The following is a 19,730-nucleotide window of genomic DNA, read 5'->3' on the forward strand; positions in this document are numbered from 1 at the left end:
TTTTAAGTCATGTGACACTTTCTGAGCTTTGGGCAATTTTCCTCTGACTATTGATTACCACGATCCTTCTCAGACCTTATAAATGTCTCAAACCTCAGGAAATCTTTCCCTGAACCTGTAGGGGGCCTAATTCTGCCGTATCTGGCTGTATCAGCAGGGCCGCCATCAGAAATTGTGGGGCCCCTTAGACCGATTTAGGCCTGCCACCCCCCGCCCCCCCGGGCCTGACCACCAACATTCCCCAGGGCCCACCCACTAGCCATCCCGCCAAGTCCTTTAGTGCACACACTTTTATTTTAACACTCATACAACGTTATATATAAAAATTAACAGTTTATTATTAGTCATTAGTGCTTTCAAGGTTTACCAGTAGGAAATTATATTTTGCCCAAAAGAGAAATCCCAAACCAGCAGCTGTACGCTCTCAGCCCCCTCACACACGTTCTCTCTCAGGCCCCTCACAACTGTATGCTCTCAGCCCCCCTCACACATGTTCTCTCTCAGGCCCCTCACAACTGTATGCTCTCAGCCCCCCTCACACATGTTCTCTCTTAGCCCCCTCACCTGTACGCTCTCAGACCCCCTCACACATGTACGCTCTCAGCCCCCCTCACACCTGTACGCCCGATGTCAGCTCAATGAAACAGCAGAATCTGCTGACTCGCACATGTTCTGAAAGCCAGCCACAGAGCTCTCATTCACCCGTCCCTGCCTTCTCCCATCTCTGCCAGACAGTCGGGCCCTTCTAGATGCTCGGGGCCCCTTACAAGTGTGTGGGCTGTACCCCCCTGATGGCAGCCCTGTGTATCAGGCTTTGCTACAACCATATCAACTTGACCAAGACCATCAGGTCTACCATTATCTTTGTTGTTATCCATGGTAACCAAACCATCAAAAATAGACAATGCACTACATTTTTCATCACTGTCAGAAATATCAATGCATTTATCAAAGTTAATTTCACCCATGATTGGCAGGGCAGTGTCTGGAGAGTAGGGATGAGCTTCGAGTTTGAGTCGAACTCATGTTCGACTCGAACATTCCCTGTTCGGCGAACAACGAACAATTAGGGGTGTTCGCGGCAAATTCGAAAAGCCGCGGAACACCCTGTTAAAAGCTATGGGAGAAATCTAAAGTGCTAATTTTAAAGGTTAATATTCAATTTATTGTCCTAAAAAGTGTTTGGGGACCCGGGTCCTGTCCCAGGGGACATGTATCAATGCAAAAAAAAGTTTTAAAAACGGCCGTTTTTTCGGGAGCAGTGAATTTAATAATGCGAAAAGTGAAACAATAAAAGTGAAGTATTACTTTAAATTTCGTACCTGGGGGGGTGTAAAGTTAGCACGTGAAATAGCGCATGTTTCCCGTACATAGAACTGTCCCTGCACAAAGTGTCATTTCTGAAAGGAAAAAAAGTCTTTTAAAACCGGACTTGCGGCTATAATGAATTGTCAGCTCTGGCAATTCAGAGAGAATTCATTCATAAAAAAAATAGCGTGGGAGTCCCCCCTAATTCCATTACCAGGCCCTTCAGGTCTGGAATGGATATTAAGAGGAACCCTGCCGTCAATTTAAAAAAGAAAATACGTGGGGTTCCCCCCAAATATCCATTCCAGACCCTTCAGGTCTGGTGTGGATTTTAAGGGGAACTCCACACCAAATTTAAAAAAAAAATGGCGTGGAGTTCCCCCAAAAATTCACAACAGACCCCTTATCCGAGCACATTAACCTGGCCGGCCGCAGAAAAGAGGGGGGACAGAGTGCGGCCCCCCCTTCTCCTGAACTGTACCAGGCCACATGCCCTCAACATGGGGAGGATGGGAAGGGCCTCATCCCCACAACCCTTTCAGAAATGACACTTTGTGCAGGGACATTTCTAAGTACGGGAAACATGCGCTATTTCACATGCTAACTTTATACCCCCCCCATGGTACGAATTTTAAAGTAATATTTCACTTTTATTGTTTAACTTTTAGCATTATTAAATTCACTGCTCCCGAAAAAACGGCCGTTTTTAAAACTTTATTTTGCATTAATACATGTCCCCTGGGACAGGACCCAGGTCCCCAAACACTTTTTAGGACAATAACTTGCATATTAGCCTTTTAAATTAGCACTTTAGATTTCAAATGTTCGAGTCCCATAGACTCATCAGGCACCGCAGAAATCATGTCTGCTCCAATTTTACCAACAGGCTTTTTGCCCACCTGTCCCAGTCTGTTATCTCTGTGCTCCCAGAGGTACCAGAGGTACCAGAGGTACCACGCAGGTTATGGAAGAGAAACATATAACAGAGATGAAAGAGCTGCTCGCCCCGGAATTACATGCTATTGAAAGATTCCCCAGTGGGGCTTTTAGGCAGCTATGCCAAAAAAGTAAGATAAGGGGAATGGCACTCTTTCAGCTGTACTTTGCTGACTCTCCCAAACGTAGTGACTTTGCACTCCATGAAGCATTGTTTCAAGGAGTTGCAAAAACCTATTCATAATTTACAAACACTCAAAACCCTACACCACCACCAACATCAATAAAAGTAATAAAAAACAATGTCTATATTAAAACCACAACTAGGTCACAGGGTGCATGCATGCAATACTCAAGCAGTGTGACCAGCTGGAAATCCGATTCCAGTTGGTTAGACAGCAATTGAATTGAATCAACCAATTAGGTTGACCAAGTCCCCGCACATAAATAAAAACCAGTTCATTGGTTGAAACATGTCGGGTGGAATGTCAATACCGTGACGTCATTATCGTCATCGGCATACTACGTCACAAGGATGCATGCGCTCTGTACGTGGATGGGCTCTGCATCACAAACCTATTACTGAAGTCCACCGCTGATATGTCTGTTTGAATGGCGTAAACAGCGGGAAAGGCAGTCTCACCAGCTAGTAAGTTTACTCAGGAACTTAAGCTCCTCCGAGCCAACGGTATTGCAGGACACTATATCCCCAGGATTGGGGCCATTATATCCTGCTGGCCCCTGCAGCTGCTCTGAATATACAGCGGTCTGCTGTGACTGATTCCCCATTGACAGGAGAGGAGGAACTCTTGGATAAAGTACAACCCTTTCCATATCCAGGCTTGGTGAGCGGACCGACGGTACAATAGAAATAATATATCATGCTGATGTTTTTTTTTTGCTTTGCTGCTATTCTGCCCTCCTGCTTTTTTGCCCTATTGCCTTCATCATTAGCTTCAAGTAGGACTGAACCACTGTCATCAACAACCTGTATCTACAGTCCCTATTACAGGATATACAATTATTCATTGTGCTATTTAGCAGTGTCTGATGCCCTATATGCCCATTTAGATAAACCCCTGTGCACAGCTTTTTTCATACTGCTCTTTATTTCCTACAGGGGACTTGGTTAACCTAATTGGTTGATTCAATCCAATTGCAGTCCAATTTTTCTACCAATAAATTCATTTTTTCTATGCGGCGTGGCTTCTTTATCCGGGGAGGGTTTTCATTTTGTTCTCCCCGGGGGATTGTTTTTGCATTGTCCATAGGCCCACGGAGACTGCACCATAGTGGTGAGTCCGCAATTCATGGGATACTTTGCATGGTTTTCATAACCTGCCCAGTAGTTTGATATGTAGTGAGCATAGGACCTAACATTTTTTCTTTAGATGTGATGGTGTTCCTAGGGATCATCAAAGATTTGGATATTTTTTTTATAACCTAACCCTGACTTGTACTTCTCAACAACATTGTCCCTTACTGTACTTGTTTGGAGAGTTCCTTGGTCCTCATGGCAGTGTTTGGTTAGTGGTGACTCTTGCTTAGGTGTTGCAGACTCTGGGGCCTTTCAAAAAGGTGTGTATATGTAATGACAGATCATGTAACACTTAGATTGCATACAGGTGGGCATCATTTCACAAATTAAGGTAATAATACAAGGTAATTGGTTCACGGGAGCTTTTTATGGGCTTCATAACAAAGGGGATGAATATATACGCACATGCCAATTATCAGTTTTTTATTTCTGAAAAATTGTTTTATGTATATATTTTCTAATTTTACTTCACCAACTTAGACTATTGTGTTTTGATCCATCGCATATAATTCAGATTAAAAAAAAACATTGAACTAAAGGCTGTAATGTAACAAAATAGGTAAAAAGCCAAGGGGGTGAATACTTTTGCAAGGCACTGTAGATTACAGTAATACATCACAGAATTTTAATTTGAGAACGTCAAGCATAGAGCTCCAGATATTGCACACCCTTGCACACCCAACGTGTTTTAAAATGTGCTCAATGAGGCCCTTTTTAAAGGGGTTTCAGTTTCAGTCAGGGTTGTATCACCCCATATATTTTATTCCCCCTTATAATCCTCCTTTTTTTTCTCTAACACAAATCTCATGCTTATATTTTCTTTATTTACACTTTATTCATCATTATTATTTTCATTCACTTTTTCTTTGTTGTTTGGAATCATAATGTGTGCATATTGCCTCAATATGTGTATATTTGGGATTTACATTTTTGTGCAGTCCTCCATCTCTTCACTAGGGGTCCTGCACTTCCCTGTCTGGAGGGTGGGGGCGGCCTGCCCCAATGAACAGAGTGGCTATGGGCATGAGTGCGGGGATGGTCCTTTGTTCCTCTTCCCGCCCAGATTGCCTGGCCTTGTGAGTGCGCAGCAGCCACGCAATATTGGATGTCATTGCTCCACTGGGTGGGGCATCAGGGCAAGCTGTTCAGCCGGGGGGCTGGCTTTGATAGACAACTCACGGGGAGATGAAGGATGTGAAGTTCTGTGCCTCATCGAGGCCAGGGGGGCTGTGGCATTTAAAAGGAAAATCCACCTTAGTTCAAGTAAGAGGAGGTGCTTGTTCCAGTCGCCTCCTTGTAAACCAGGGATGATACTGTCCAATATTTTGGGAAATTTGCCATTGTGAGCTTGTATAATGTGGCGGGCTAGAGGTAACTCTGGTTTGCAGGATTTCATGGCCAAGATGTGCCTATAGATCCTTTAACAAAACAAATTTTTAGTTTTTACCACATAGAAGCAATTACAATTGCATGTGAACAGATATACCAAGCTAAATGTCTTGAAGTTGGCGTAGTGTCAGGCTTTAACATTTGTCTGTCTTTGTGCTGTTTTTTACTGTATCATGACGAGTATTTTGAAGAGTGCATCTATACGCTTTTTTTCAGGCAGGTAGCAGAATATCCCTGTGTAATTAATCTTTGTTTCAGGTTAACTGCAACACATGTGAATGTAGTCTCATCTGGACAACTTTTCCATACTCAAAAGTACTGGTTGTAGGGTATTGATGAGACCAGTGGGCAATGGTGAGAACTGGTGGCATGGCTGTGCTCATCCTAAAAAGACCACTAGACAGGTATCCATCCTTGTTTTTATGGATTTAAACATCCAAAAAAGTATTGGATTGTGTATCATAGTGAACTTGAACTTGAGATTAAACTGATTCTGATTCAGAGATTGTATGAACAATTGCAGCAATTCAAAGGAACCATCCCAAATAACAAAAATATCATCTATGTACCGATACTATAGCACCACATGGTCGGTATACCTAAATAATTATTCCTGGGCCATGATATCACGTTCCCACTTCCCCAGGTACAAATTTGTGTAGGATCGGGTCCAACATGTCCCCATCGCTACGCCCTGCACCTGGAGGAAGTGGGAGCCATTAAACGTGAAGGCATTGTGGCACAAGATTAAATCGAGTTGTATCTTGGATATAGCTAGGGAGGCTCATTACATTGGGTCTGAGATGATCGTCAGTTAATGTTCTTAATTTTTTAGTTGCGGAGCCATTACCCAGTATGATAGCTCGTCCTGGTGGACAGTGTACATATTTATGCAATTTAGGGAGAGTATAAAAAGTGGGTATATGGGGGTATTCGGTTCTAATGATTTCACAATCTGTTTAGGTGATGGTTCTATTTGAATATGCTGAATCCACTAATGAATAAAATGCCTTGTTGAATTTTGTGTTTACAGAGTTTGATATAGGACGATACCATAATTTGTTTTGGATGATTTTGGTACACATGGCAATATATTGTTCATTACTCATGGCCACCAGTATTTTCCAGCACTGCCTTAACCCTCTTGGGCATGGAGTTCATCTGAGCTTCACAGGTTGCCACTGGAGTCCTCTTCCACTCCTTCATGATGACATCACAAAGCTGGTGGATGTTAGAGACCTTGCGCTTCTCCACCTTCCATTTGAGCATGCCCCACAGATGCTCAATAGGGTTTAAGTCTGGAGACATGCTTGGCCAGTCCATCGCCTTTACCCTCAGCTTCTTTAGCAAGGCAGTGGTCATCTTGGAGGTGTGTCTGGGGTTGTTATGTTGGAATATTTCCCTGCGGCCCAGTCTCCAAAAGGAGGAGATCATGCTCTTCTTTAGTAAGTCACAGTATATTTTGGTATTCATTTTTCCCTCAACGAACTGTAGCTCCCCAGTGCTGGCAGCACTTATGTAGCTCCAGACAATGACACTCCCACCACCATGCTTGACTGTGTATTATCTTTGTACTCCTCACCTGGTTACTGCCACACACGTTTGACACCATCTGAACCAAATAAGTTTATCTTGGTCTCATCAGACCACAGGACATGGTTCCAGTAATCCATGTCCTTAGCCTGCTTGTCTTCAGAAAACTGTTTTCAGGCTTTCTTGTGCATCATCTTTAGGAGACAACAGCCATGCAGACCAATTTGATGCAGTGTACAGCGTATGGTCTGAGCACTAACAAGCTGACCTCCTACCCCTTCAACCTCTTCAGCAACGCTGGCAGCACTCATTCATCTATTTCCCAAAGACAACCTCTGGATACAACGCTAAGCATGTGCACTTAACTTCTTTGGTTGACCATGGTGAGGCCTGTTCTGAGTAGAACATGTCCTGTTAAGCCGCTGTCTGGTCTTGGCCACTGTGCTGCAGCTCAGTTTCAGCATCTTGGCATTTTCACTTAGGAGTGCACTCACTTTTGTTGCCAGAAGTATAGCTATTAATGGCTGTGTGTTGAGTTATTTTGAGGGCACAGCAAAAATGTACACTGTTATACAATCTGTACCTTCACTACTTTATATTATAGCAAAGTGAAATTTCTTTGGTGTTATCACATGAAAATATATAATAAAATATTTACAAAGATGTGAGGGATGTACTCACTTTTGTAAGATACTGTCATGCCACACTTTTTTGATATTTATTTGTAAAAAAAATAAATAATTAAAACCATTTATCATTTTCTTTCCACTTCACAATTATTTGCCACTTTCTGTTGGTCTATCACATAAAATCCCAATAAAATCTATTTACGTTTTCTGTTGTAAACATGACAAAATGTGGAAAATTTCAAGGGGTATTAATATTTTTTCAAGGCACTGTATTATTTTTTGCCAATGGTGTGGCATGATATTTTAAGGATATGTCTGTGGCTTGGAAGATAAGGTTGCAGTGATTACTTAAGGAACTGTAACTACACTTTACTTTTGGTCTGAGTTCCTATGAGATCATGTAGACCTGTTAATAACTTCTATCTTGAAGCTATGTAATGATATGTTAATATTCACTATTCAGAATTTTAGTTCTGGTATACATTTTTGATAAGATTATGATAATATTATGTTTTGGATATATTTTAAATTCATTTATAGTCAGTGTTGCATTTCCATACTTTAAATGTTTGTTCTTGTTTCTAACATTCTGTTTGTGCAGCAAATTCTTTCATTTTATTTTGTTTTGTCCTATATACAGTCTATTTAAAACCATTTGATCTAAAAAGTTTTGACTATACGTAAACCAGACAATTCGATTTTGAGCTATCTTCACATTTTACGTGGGTAAAGAGACATCACAGTTATCAAATTGTGTGTCTGTAAAATATGTTTATGAAGAATCTTTGGCACTTACTCTTTTGCAAATGCAGCATATTTTTGTTTTACATTTATCAGAAACATTTGCAGTTGTTCTTTACTTGACATATTCAGTAGTGACAGCTTACTCTGAAGTGTATTTATGGGTCCCAGATCATACCTCCCTTAGCAGCTCTTTGGAGGATTGATAGCTTATGCTTTCTGTTTGCTGGTTTTAAAATAATAAACAGTATTTATATTACAAAATGTTTAAAATTACATTTGATGATTGGAACCAACCAATTCAAGCATATTGACAGTCTAGACAGTCTATTGAGTTGTTACCATAAACAAAGGTATCCAAAGTTACAGTATTACAAATCCACTGCTCTCCAAAGCTAACAAATCTCGGGGACATTAATGCATATGTAAATCCAAAAGCAAACATGTATCATTATTTTACATTGCAGTTTACCAGTCTGCTAGTGGTTGCATTATTTTCTTTTTTTGAGGCACCTTGCGCTTTATTTTCACCTGCTAAAGCAATAAGCCGTCATTGGCTTCTTGCTTTCTCTGATGTTGCGGTCAATCACAAAGGAATGCTGTCTTAAATGGGCTAGCATGCAGGTTGCTCAGTGTTCAAGCAATGCTAGCTGCTGTACTCCTTAGTTCCCAAGCATATTCTTAAGTGACTCCCAGTGACCTCTAGTGTTACTAGTGTCTGTCCAGCCTGTACCCAGCTCTTGTGTGTCTTAGTGATCCCAGCGTTCATAGTTACATGGTGAATAAGGTTGAATAAAGACACCAGTCCATCCAGTTAAACCTGAGTGTATGTACAGTATATGTTTATGTCACTACCATTTTCCATACCCCTGTATATTGCATTCACTAAGAAATACATCTAAATGTTTTATTTATTTATTTATCTACACTCCTAGCTTGCACCACTAACTGTGAAAGGGAGTTCCACATTATTACCACTCTAACAGTAAAGAATCCCTTATGCAATTTAAAATTGAATTAGTTTTCTCCCAATGCTAGAGTCACCATTTAAAGATTTGTATCTTGAGATCAATACTCACTTAAGCGCATCTTCTCCGGGATGAACACGTTTTTTGCTTTGTAGTAATTCCCCATAACAAAAGGCAAGCCCCCTTATTAGATTGTTTCTCTTCTCTGGACTCTTTGGTTCAAGGACATCCTTCTTGAGGATTGGTGCTCAAAACCAGACTGCATACTCAAGATGTGGCAGAACCAGAGTTTTATAATATGGTGGAATTATAGTTTTATCTCTTTAAATAGTGAGAAAAGTTTTTGGTTAGAGGGAAGCTGAATGGAGTAGAGGTTACATTTTGCCCACAAATGGGCTTTAGTTTAAATTGTTTGTATTAATTAACCCTCAGAGTGAATTTATTGCAGATGTATCATTAAACACGTTGATATGTTTTCCATTGAAGGCAAAATAGGTGATTTAAAAAAAAAAGCAGTTTCTTTTATCATTAGGAGATTAGGCTGTGGTGCTGAATGCAGAAATTGGGATTATTTGGTTTTAAAACATAGTTTAAATGGTTTAGCATTAGGCACTCATTCTAGGAATTAAGTAAAGATGGAAAAATAAAAAAGTACCGCGCTAAATAACACTAACATAAGCTGCAACAACAAAAGTGATATACACACCAAAAGTACAAGAGAAAAGAACGGAGTTGCGCTGTGTAAAAACTAAGGGCCAGATTCACAGAAGAAGTACGCCAGCGTATCTACTGATACTCCGGCGTATTTTCAAATTTGCCGCGTCATATCTTTAGTTTGAATCCTCAAACTAAGATACGACGGCTTCTGGCTTCGATCCGACAGGTGTACGGCTTTGTACGCCTTCGGATCGTAGGTGTAATACTTTGGCGCCCGATGGGTGGAGTTTGCATAGTTTTCCGCGTCGGGTATGCTAATTAGCTATTTACGGCGATTCACGAAGGTACGTGCGGCCGTCGCATTCTCTTACGTCTTCGCTAGTCGGCTTTTCCCGGCGTATAGTTAGTGCTGCTATTTTGTGGCCTATCTTTAGACTTGCCATGTTAAAGTATGGCCGTCGTTCCCGCGTCGAATTTCAATTTTTTTTTTTTTGCGTAAGTCGTCCGTGAATAGGAAAGGACGTAACTCACGTCGATGTTTAAAAAATTACGTCGGTGCAACGTCATTTCGCGCAAAGCACGGCGGGAAATTTTCCAAACGGAGCATGCACAGTACGTTCGGCACGGGAACGCGCCTAATTTAAATGATACACGCCCCATTTGAATTAGGCGGGCTTGCGCCGGACGGATTTACGCTACGCCGCCGCAAGTTTACAGGCAAGTGCTTTGTGAATCAAGCACTTGCACATAAAACTTGCGGCGGTGTAACGTAAATGCAATACGTTACGCCGCCGGAATTCTACGCAAATCTGGCCCTAAAACTAAAATATGTAATTAACCATTAAGTGGATGCAGTGTGATATAAATATACCACACTGTAAAGTTAAGTCCTGTTGCTCAAAAAAGTTCAAACAAGAAGTGAAAATAGTAGTCAATGTCCATAAATTGAATCCGGTAAAAAGTAAGTACACATTAAGGTTGTAAGCAATCCTGATGATCAATGCAGTTCAGGTTGAGGTGCAGATTGGGTTAATCGTGACACTAATAAAAATAACCACCAACAGAAATCACCATATGAGATGGAGGCTTACCAGATGACAAGCATAAACGGCTTGCGACTGTAAACCCCAGCCCGGGCCTTTGTGTGAAGCTGCAACATACACTGATACGCTATGGATCCTCCAGGCAACATGTCCTCAATGGTATATAACCCGAAAATACAATAGGCTCAAATAGTGAAGTACCGTAAAAACAGTGACACGTTTAATAAATAGAAATACACTTACAAGAAAGTTGTAACATAAAGGCAAGAAATATGTAAAGCCGGCTGGCTTACTCGAACGCCCGTCCACTCGGACCATCACGCCACACGTCAACACGTAAGTAAAGATGATACAGAGAAAATGTTCTAACCCAAATGGCGAAGTCCATGGGAGCCAAACAGGAAAAAATCAAAAGTGCCCACTTTGAAGGCGTAAGTAATTGGCCATAAAAGGGGTATGGGGGTCTGGGTGTTTCCCTGGGGGCCATGTATTAACAACTTTTTTAAAAACAATTGTTTTTTCAGGAGCAGTAATTTTAATTATGCTTAAAGTGCAACAATAAAAATGTAAAATTCCTTTAAATATAGTGCCTGGGGGGGGGGGGGGGTGCCTGTAAAGTGATACAACTGTAGCATGCATAAAACTTAGCATTGATACATGTCCCTTGGGGCAGGACCCCAAACACTTTTTATGACAATAACTTACATATTAACCGTTACAAATTAGCACCTTTAAAATGCTTCTTAATGGAGCATGGCAGGCTATGGCTTCAATTCTTAGAAATCTTTGCACTCAAAGAAGTTGCACTGTTTTCCCAGGCAAATAGATCTTGGTCTTCTGTAAAGGTCTGTGCCTAACATCAGATGGCCTGGAGCCTTTAAAGATAAGCTAAGATAACTTGTTGCTTTGCCTGTTGCCCCACATCTGGGAGAGGGAGGGACCTGCACCCAATCCTGCTGGAGCTGCCTTCAGTGCCCGCTCACACTAGAAACTGGACGTGAATTACACAGGAACACTATGTGGTTACACAGTTATGTGCAGTGTGATTTCAGCATTCAGGGTGATTCATTTTAAATTAGCTGAAATTGCACTGCACTAAAAGTAGTGCATGCCCTACTTTTGTAAATGCACTGCACACGACGCACGGGGGCGGAGACCGGTGGCAAATTCAAAAAAGTAAAAACACATTACATACAGTATACTGTAACCTTATAGATTACAGTACTGTATGTAAAAAATACACACCCCCCTTGTCCCTAGTGGTCTGCCCAGTGTCCTGCATGTAGTTTTATATAATAAAAACATTTTTTTTTGTGCCTGCAAACTGTATATTGTCCATAGCAACCAAAAGTGTCCCTTTATGTCAAAAGTGATTTTAGAGCAGCTAGAAAACAGCGATAATAAATTATAATCACTTGCAGAATTGTGCCATAGCGATTTGTGGGGAAATTCGTCATAAAAAAATAAAAGTAATGACAGCGACAATTCTGCAACTGAGCAAATTTCTGTGATTTTGATTTGATTACATTATTGAATAATTTTTATTATAATTACATTATCATTTGTTAAAATTATTTATAGTTATTTATTATATTATAATTTTATGATTTTGTGTTTCAAACTTTATCATACCCAGGATGCCTACTAGACTCTTGTTTGGACAGATTTAAGTGAGTTATTCCTAAGAATTGCAGGCCTACAGTAAAAAACGCTGAATTTTCATGCAAAATAATTTTACCGCTTTTGGTACTTAATTCCAGACAGAATCATACCGCCAGGAAGGTTAAAGTGGTTTTAAAGGCAGAAAGTTTTTTATCTGAATGCATTCTATACATTTAGATAAAAGCAACAGGCGTTTCGTCACTCAACTGTGGGTGATACCATCCCCAATATATCGAATTGAAAATTGTTATAGACCTCAGCAACCAGACATATAGACATAGAAAACTGTAAAAAATACTTTTTATTAATACCATTAGGTAAAAAGTGCCAAAGACGATGGACTCATCTTAAAAGGACAATGTAATGCCGCGTACACACGGTCGTTTTTCGGCATGAAAAAAAACGACGTTTTTAAAAACGTCATTTAAAATCATTGGGCCAGATCCACGTACATCGGCGCATATATAGGCCAGCGTAGTGCATCTAATTTCCGCTACGCCGGCTCAACTCAGAGAGGCAAGCACCGTATCCTCAGAGCATTTTCTTCCAACCTTGCGCCAGTGCAACGTAAATTCGTAGGCGTAAGCCAGCGTAATTCAAAGTAGGAAGGAAGTGGGCGTGTTCCATTTAAATGAACCGTGACCCCATGCAAATGAAGGGCCGAACGAACGGCGCATGCGCCGTGACGTGGACGTCTGTCCCGCCCCCCTCTGCGCATGCTCACAACTCGGCACGTCGTAGCCCCTGAGATACGCCCAGGGCTTAAATACGCCCAGACATGCGCCCGTCAAGCGCAAAAGTACATCCGCTTGTTTCCCCCCCTGAAGCAAGGTACTTTTTGCTGTTTGGTTTTGAGCCATGTCTTCTTCAGCTTCTGGGAAGAAGAGGAGGAAGCTTAACTTTTCGGACCAGGAGAAGGATGTGATCATCAGGGCCATGTCCAGGTATGATGTGTACCTGCATTATGCAGAGAGTGGCAACACCACTAAGGCCAGGAAGGCGGAGATCCTGATGCAGATTGCGGCAGATGTCAATGCCCTGGGATACGAGGTCAGGTCCTCCAACACCATCCTGAAAAAAATAAATGACCTGCTTCGCCTGGTCCGAGGTAAGCTGGCCAAGATGAGGACTCATGCCAGTGGCACTGGAGGGGGACTAGCCACTACTCTGACGCTCACTCCTGATGAGCAGGTGGTTGCCCAGTGTCTCCACAGGCATCACGTGGAGGGAGTGGAGGGCTTTGACTCCATTGAGGATGCCTTGAGGACAGGTAAGTGTGTTTTATCTCCTATCTGGTGTGTAGCATGTGTGTGGGTGGAAGGGAACATGTGACAAGTGTGTGGCTCCACCAACATGTGAATGTTTTGTGTCATCCACAGATGTGCAGGAGGGAGCGAGGCCATCTGCTGCCGGTGGCCATTCCACACCATCCCCCGAACATCAGTCTAAGTCTGACCCCCTGGGAAGCTGTGAGTCAGCGGTGGAGGGGAGTGGCCACACCTCTCCTCAGGAGGTGGTTAAGGAGGAGACGGTGACCAGTGACAATGTGGTTTCCCTCTACTTGGAGGAGTCTCCCCTTTGGCCGGGACCACTCAGACCTCCACCTCCATCAGGGGTAGCCCCTCAGGGTCCTCCCCCAACAGGTCTACCCACTCAAGGGTCTCCCCTTTTAGACGGCCCCAAGCCTCTCCTGGCCCCAGGAAGGCTACCAGGACGTCTAGGGGGGTGTCCGAGTTCCTCCCAGAAGAACTCAAGAGGGAACAGGCCCGCCAGACCCGCCATCTGGGTGAGGTTGCCGTCCAGATGCGGCGAGTGGCAGACAGCATGGCCTCCTCTGCCAACATTATTGAGAGTGTCCAGGATGTCAACGCCAACTGTGCTGCTGTGGTCACCTGCCTGGGGGATCTGCAGGCCTCGTGGAAGAGGTCCTCACCCTGGCAGAGGCTGTACGGGAAAACACTGCTGCCATCCAGGCGGAGGGGAGGCAGTCAAGGCTGCTGCAGGCCGAGACCATTGCGGTCCTCACCCGCATCGCCCTGGCATTGGAGGGCAGGCAGCCAGCCATGGAGAGACCAGGGGATGCTCCTCCTCCTCCTGATTTCCCCCCCCATGAGGCTCCCATGAGGAGCCGGGGCCGTGGCCGTGGCACCAGGCGTGGGCCACGACAGCGCAGATGAGTGTGTTTTTTTTGTTTACTCATGTTATGAGTTTTTTTTTGTTTGTAGACCCAGCACACGGTCAGTAGTGCAGGCTACAGTTTGACTGGTGTGTGAATGTGGGGGTGACACTCCTGCCAGTAAGGGGTGTCACCCTGGCTCGTCGGGGAGAATTTATCCCCACGGCCATGTAAATGTGGTATGATGGGACAGCAACATAATTGGAGCCTTGGCGTGGCGTTGCTGCTCCCAAGTCCTGCATGGTGGACTTGGGCTAATCCAATGTGATGTGGATGTGGTGTGTGTGAGTTAGGGACCACAGTGGTGTGCATGCGTGCATTCTCCTTGTGCCATGATGAATGTGTGTGTTTAACGTGCAAAGATGCCTACTGTGAGGCATCTCCTGACTGCTGTTCCCTCAGCAGACGGGGTAGCCTCGGTTAGGGGGGGGACTGTGTGGCTCGGGGTAAAAGGTCCTCACGTATGTCAATCCCCAGGCCCTTTCTCACGGCGAAGTTGTGCAGCATGCAACATGCACCGATGATCTGGCACACAAAGTTTGGGGAATACAACAGGGTCCCCTCTGACTTATGCAGGCATCGGAAACGGGACTTCAGGATGCCAAATGTGCGTTCCACCACTTCACGGGTACGTATGTGTGCATCATTGTATTTTCTCTCTCCTCTGGTTTGGGGATTTCGGAATGGAGTCATGAGATGGGGCCCAAGTGCATATGCAGAGTCACCTGGAAGGGAAAAGACAGGAGGATGTTAGTCATGCATGTGCCCCTCGTGATGTCTGCATCATGGGGTCGGACAGTCGGACAGTCATGCCTGACTCCAATGTCACTCACCAACCAGCCAGCTGTTCCCGTACACGTTCTGTTCAAATTCTGTTGGGATGTTGCTTTGACGGTATATGTAGCTGTCGTGGCTGGCCCCTGGGTGTTTGGCACGGACGTGCCATATGAGGCATTGGTCATCGGCTATCACCTGTACGTTGATGGAATGCCAATGCTTACAATTGCGGAATATGTGCTCTGTGGCACGGGGGGGGGCGTAGTGCCACATGTGTGCAATCATTGGCCCCCACGGTGCGTGGGAATCATGCAATTCTGAAGAAATCTCATTGCCTTCTGCCGCAGATGCTCCTGGGTGGGTCTGATGATGTGGTGGGACATGCGTGTGAGGATTGCGGGGACAACCTGGTGCACACATCTGCTCATGGAGGATTGTACCATCCCAGACACAACTCCACTTGTACGCTGGAACGAGCCATTGGCAAGGAAATTAAGTGTTGCCAGTACCTTGACCAGTGGCTCCACTGCTTGTGAGCGATCTGTCTTGCTGGTGATGTCATCTTGCAGGGTTGTGGCTATTTCCAGGATGGCATCAGGGCTGAATCTGAAGATGCGATACACCTCCGATTCCCCCATGCCAAAGACGTTTAGGCGCAGTCAGTATATCCTCTCCCGTGCCCTCCTCCTATGCGCCTGTAAAGCCAGTAGTATAGCTATGACCATGGATGCCCCTGGCATGTTGGCATACAGATTGTTGTCCTGCAAGTGTGGATGCTCAGCTCGTCCGTAACGGTGCTGCTGCAGCTGCTCTCCGGCTGACCTGTGCATGTCTGCTGCTGACTTACCCCTGCGTGAATCGTCTTTTACTAACAAGGAATCAGCCAAAAGCAGCCCAAAGGCGAATAACTTACCCTTCAGAGTGCCGTCAAACATGTTGTACGTCACCGCGCTTTGTTCATCATTTTTTTTAAACGATGGTGTGTGGGCAACATCGTTTTTAATGATGAAGTTGGAAAAACATTTTTTTGGACATGATGAAAAACGTTGTTTTTTTTCATGCCGAAAAACGACCGTGTGTACTGTACGTGGCATCACATTACACAAGCGGTACCACCAGCTGTACTTCTCAGACTGATATGACATCACCAAAGCCCGCTTCAACTGGAAGAATCCAACATGTTTCGAACATGCAATTACATACAATTCTTCGTCAGGGAAATACCACACTACAAAACAATGTCATGTTGTAAAAAAAAAGTATTCAAATACTGTTTTTTACAGAATTTTTCAACATATATAAACTTTTCTAAAATCATGAACATCTACGGGTTCGCCTGTATTCTATTGAGGAGTCTACTAGGAGTCCATTGTGCGGCAAGGAAAAGAGGAAATAAATGCACTCAATTGCAGCAAAGCTGAATGAAGACACATGTCAGATATACAAAAGTGAAAGAGGGAAACCACACAGCTATTTACAATTTTGTGGCTTTAATCCAAAGAAGAAATTAGTACAATACCAAAAGGGGATATCATACATTCTGATCTACTGAAAAGTGAACCCACCATATCCCCACCTTCTCGCCTCCCTCACAACCTTCCTGATAAACTATTCATCCATCCACACCATCAATCCAGAAGTGACCCCCACCAGTGGCGTCTCCAGCTTTCATATTTAGGGGGGCACATGGGGGGACAGGGACAAAAGTAGGGGGGCCAACCAGGGCTGGGACAAGGCCATTTGGTGCCCAGGGCGAAGATGGCAAACTGCGCCCCCCCCCCCCGTTTTTAAGAAAGAATCAATGTTGTTTCAAAACAATAATATACTTAAAGCAATAGAACAAAGGACTGTGGGACTTTGAAAGTCACAGACACTGTGATGTGTAAAGAAGCAATAATTTATTACATAGAAAATGTCAAGTGACAAAAGCTACAAATATTAACAAACATACACCATCCATAGTGGTATACATATAAACAACAAAGCAAACAAAAACTGTACAACAAAACATATATAACTGCAATGACACTGTAAACTTGCTGAAAACAGTTGCAAAAATGTCAAGTATACTCCTATGGAAAAGTTAGTATTATGACACAATCACAAAGACACCTTTCTTGCTTTCATAGAAGCAAAATCATCTATGACACTATCAAAATTTATCTCTTTTGCAATTGCATACTCAATAGAAAGAATACTGAGGTTTGAAAGCCTGTCTTGACCCATAGTTGACCGTAAATAATTTTTAATGAGTTTCAGCTTGCTAAAGCTCCTTTCACAAGATGCAACAGTAACAGGAAGAGTCAAAAAAATATTTAATGCTGTTTCAATATTCGGATAACAAGCAGTAAGAGAATAGTCGTGTATTATCTGACACAGATCAAGGGGTGTTGCAGATTTTACATTTGACGGTATAGACTCAATGAAAAATTTAAAGCTTTCAATCTCGGCAGAGATTTCCAAGCCATCAAGATCTTCATTATACTTGGAAGCCAAGTTAAATGCAGATTTTTGTAATTCTGTCACAGTCATTGTTACAAAAGCAGGGCCAGAGAGGAACTCAAAGTCCTGGGATGTTTCCTTTAATGTTTGTGACTTCCATGTCATGTCAGTGATGAGAACATCAAAAACCTGGTTAAAGTCAATTCTAAAACGGTCGTCTTCACTCAGCTTGACCTGAGCATCTTGGGACTCGTATAAGGCTCTGGTTTTAGGTTTTCTTTGCCTCTTTGGTGGAAATGTTGCAGGAATCTGAAGTTTTTCACATGCTTCTGCAGCATAATGAAATATTTCCTGGACATCCATATTACGCATTTCTTGAAAAGTGCGTCTTAAGCCATCAATCATATGAGATGCCTGTAGTATGGAAATCCCTTTGGCCTGGATAGCTTGGTTTACTCGATCGACCTGATTCAAGATTCTGTTCCACACAAACAACGTACACAAAAAACGATAATTAACCTGCAGCAGAAGACTTTCAGATGTTGATACAGATTCGGGGTTTGACGAGTTTTCTATAATGTCCGAAAGAGCTTCACATACATCGGTGATCTGTGTAAATAAAGCTTTTATTGCATTTGCTCTTGAAGACCATCGAGTATCTGTATGGCCCTTTAGAGTTGTCTTTACAAGTTTTGTTAAGGTTTCCCAGCGGGATGTGGAACTGGAGAAAAATGTAAACATTCTTTGAACAGTTCCGAAAAAGGTTTTAACTTCTGGACTCACGGAAGCTGCATGTACCCCTGCCAGGTTTAGGCTATGGGCTGCACATGGAACATATCTTGCATGTTTATTTTCTTGCAGAATTCTTGCCTGCACACCATTGTATTTGCCAGCCATGTTAGCTGCATTATCATAGCCTTGACCCCTTGCATCCTTAAGGTTAATTCCATCGGTTTTTAACTTGTTGATAATTTCTGAGGCTAGACCACTTCCAGTTTTCTCTTTTGTATAAATAAAATCTATAAAGCTCTCTTCTATTGTCACCTTCCCTTTAACAACAGTGACATAGCGTAGAACTTCACTCATTTGCTCATGATGGGAGATGTCTGGAGTACAATCAAAAAGCAATGAAAAAAACTTTGCCTCCTTTATTCTTAATAAAATGGTAGAGCGAACAGTGTTGGCCAATAAACTGATAAATTAATTTTGAATTTTATTGGAGAAGTAACTGACGGTATGCCTCCGATGTGTTTCTATTTTTTCTTTCAAAAACATGTTGTGATGGCTTATTACTTCCAAAATGTCAAGAAATATACCAGAATGTGGCCTACCAATGACATCTTCGGAACCTCTAAGTGCCAGATTGTTTTTGGCACAAAACAATATGCAATCCAAAATACATTTTAAGACGTTTCGCCACTTCTCTTTTTCAGTATTTATTACTTTCTCCAGTTCACTTCCAATTACTTTCCCATCTTTCAAACTTTTTTCCATCATTTTCCACTTTGAATAGCATTCCCGATGTTCTGGTGAATTTTCATGTGTAGGTATACGAGGATTCAGGTGTTTCCATGTACAGAATCCCTTTTTTGGGTCGGTTAAGGCATAGTTGTGCTTACCAAACAAAATGCATGGAAAGCAAAATAGACAATGTGAGATTTTTGAATAAATTAACCATGCACGATCAATATATTTACCACTACGCACATTTTTAGTAAACCAAGTGGCATTGAAAGTGCGTCCTTCTTGTGGTTTACATTTTCCAAAGTCACCATCTTTTCCTTGATCTGGGCCCTTTTCAACCAAATAACACCTAATCTTGTCTGTTAAAGTTGGCCATGAGGGAGGATCATTTGGGTTAATCGGAATATAAGCTTCAGGCGAAGTATCCTCTAAAGAGGGCTCACTTGGTGTTGTTTGCTTTTCTGCTGCTTGGGCTTCAGAAACAAATGGCTCGCTGTTACTTTCTTCTGTACAGAGCGTGTTCTCCAAACTTTTATCAGCCTCACTGACAGCAATCATCTCTTCATCTAGGGTGGCTGAAGTATTGTCAGTTGCAGAACTTGTGCTGGCAACTTCTTCTGGTGTGGTGGTGGTATTCAGAGAAACATTGCTTGTGCTTTGTTTCAACCATTTCTGCCACTGTTGCGA

The sequence above is a fragment of the Rana temporaria genome, chromosome 8 (assembly GCF_905171775.1).
Source record: "Rana temporaria chromosome 8, aRanTem1.1, whole genome shotgun sequence".
Lineage (NCBI taxonomy): Eukaryota > Metazoa > Chordata > Amphibia > Anura > Ranidae > Rana > Rana temporaria.